Here is a 2,527-nt window from a genome sequence, read left to right on the forward strand (position 1 = left end):
AAAAATAAAACTCAGTAGACTGAAGATCCTTTCTATGATCTACACCAGCTACTAGCTGACGAGAAAGGATCAGACTTGGAAAGGGAGAGGTCTAGATCTTGTCAGTCTTGTGTATGAGAAAGGACTATAGCCAAAAGTAGGCACAACACTTATCAGAAGCCTTGTGGACTGAATGTGGAAGGGGGTCCCAATGTGTATGAATCGCCATTCCCACACATGCTGGGTCCTGTCATGAATTATCTCATTTAATACTGTAACACATTCATGAAGTGAAAGTATTTTACTGAAGAAACAGATTTTCCCTGACCCAGCATGGGGAACAGTGCTCAACAGTAGGGAGGAACTTCAGTTGGAAAAATACAAGGAACTGTTGGAATCTAAAATATGCATATCTTTTTTAAAACAATTTAACAATTATGCAAAAATGGTAGTACAAAGCTGGGCTCCGGTGGCTCACACCTGTAAGCCTAGCTGCTCAGGAGGCTAAGATCTGAGGATCAAGATTCAAAGCCAGTCTGAGCAGGAAAAGCCGTGAAACTCTTATCTCCAATAAATCACCAGAAAACCGGAAGTGGCACTATGGCTCAAGTGGTAAAGCACTAGCCTTAAGCTAGGCCCAGAGTTCAAGTCCCATGACCAACAAAAATAATAAATAAAGAAAAATTTTAAATGGTAGTATAGACAACCCTCCCCATGCATATACTTTTTTTTTTTTACTTATGTGGTGCTGAGGAATGGAACCCAGGGCCTCAGGCATGCAAGGCAAGCGCTCTACCACTGAGCCACCTTCCCAGCCCTGCATATACTTTTTGTACATTAAATATGTCATCATTAGTACTCTCTGGTTTCTCACTTTTCCTTAGTTTTGAAGATCTTCATATTTTGTAGTAATGCCAGTTAGGCATTTTGTAGATTGTCCTCAGTTTAGGTATGCCTGATGTTTTTACCATGATTTGACTGAGGTTCTAGGCTTGGGGAACAGGACACATAAGTGAAGCTGTCTTTTCATTATACGTGGCAATACCATAACTCACTGTAGATGCTCTTCAACCTTGATCACTTGGTTAAAGCGGTACTTGCCAGACTCTCCACTGTAGTTACCAACTTCATTTGTCCATGCTTTATTCACTATGTGTCACTACATCCAGACCCTACTTCAGCAGAGAGGAAGTAAGCTCCACCTCTGTCAGGACAGAGTGCAATTCAATACTAAGTCATTTGTTTCATTGCTTCGTTTTGCTTATGATCCTTGGGAGTTGTTTCAAATTTGCTGTTATGTCTCCTTGGCATCCTCCCACTTTTCCTCACATTCTGGCACTAAAAAAAAAAAAAAAGGATCCAGGATCATCTTGGGCCTTATTTGCCCCATTCCCACAAGTAGCCATTCAGCTAATTAGTTCAGAAAACAAGATCTGGGTGCTGGGTGTGCTTGTTACTAGGATATACTACTTCTAGGCCCTCTCTATGGATACTAAACTGTGTATCTGTGTATCCACACAGCTCCATGGTGACTTCTGTGTCTCCCATCTGTATGTATATTAAGCTAAACATGGGCTCACACTGAAGTCTCTGACTAATCCAGGACCTCAGATTTCATTCTAGCCCCTCTCCCTTGCTTTTCTGAATCGTTTCTCCCTGATAGTGAGAAACTTGAACTGAAAATGTACCATGCACTGAGTTATTCAGTTCAGTATACATGTCAGTTTCCAAATCATTAATTCAAATCTCTAAATTTACCAGTAGACTGGGTGCAAATGGCTCATGCCTGTAATCTTAGCTACTCAGAAGGCTGATAAGTTGAGGAACAGGTTCAAATCCAGCCCTGGCAAATAAATCTAAGATACTTACCTCCAATTAAACAGCAAAAAGCTGGTAGTGGAGGTATGGTTCAAGTGGTAGAGTGCCAGCCTTGAACAAAAAAGTTTAAGCAAGCCGGGCGCTGGTGGCTCATGCCTATAATCCTAGCTACTCAGGAGGCTGAGATCTGAGGATCGAGGTTCAAAGCCAGCCCTGGTAGGAGAGACCGTGAGACTTCTATCTCCAATAAACCACCAGAAAACCGGAAGTGGTGCTGTGGCTCAAGTGGTAGAATGCTTGCCTTGAGCTGAAGAGCTGAGGGACAGCGCCCAGGCCCAGAGTTCAAACCCCATGACCAACAAAAAAATAAATTGTGGGCCAGTTAAAAAAAAAAAAAGTTTAAGCAAGAGAAGGCCCAAGCAAACCCAAGTATACACACACACACACACAAATGATCAACTATGGTACAGAATTTATTAGTATTCTTATTGTCTACTTCACTGTTGCCATTTAAATACCATTTTCCAAAATTACTTTGAATATTAGCTCATTATGTCCTTGAAGATTCTTCATGTTAAGGAAGGTGTGGAAATTTTAAATGTTTCTGGATATTCAACTTCCATATAGACAAAATTTCTATACCTCTAGTTTTCTAGAATCCAAACATTGCCCCAGTGTGTAAACATTTCCAACCATCAAGCAAAGGGAACATGAAATTATGCATATATAG

Source organism: Dipodomys ordii, unplaced genomic scaffold (genome assembly GCF_000151885.1).
Source record: "Dipodomys ordii isolate 6190 unplaced genomic scaffold, Dord_2.0 Scaffold197, whole genome shotgun sequence".
In the NCBI taxonomy this organism is placed as follows: domain Eukaryota; kingdom Metazoa; phylum Chordata; class Mammalia; order Rodentia; family Heteromyidae; genus Dipodomys; species Dipodomys ordii.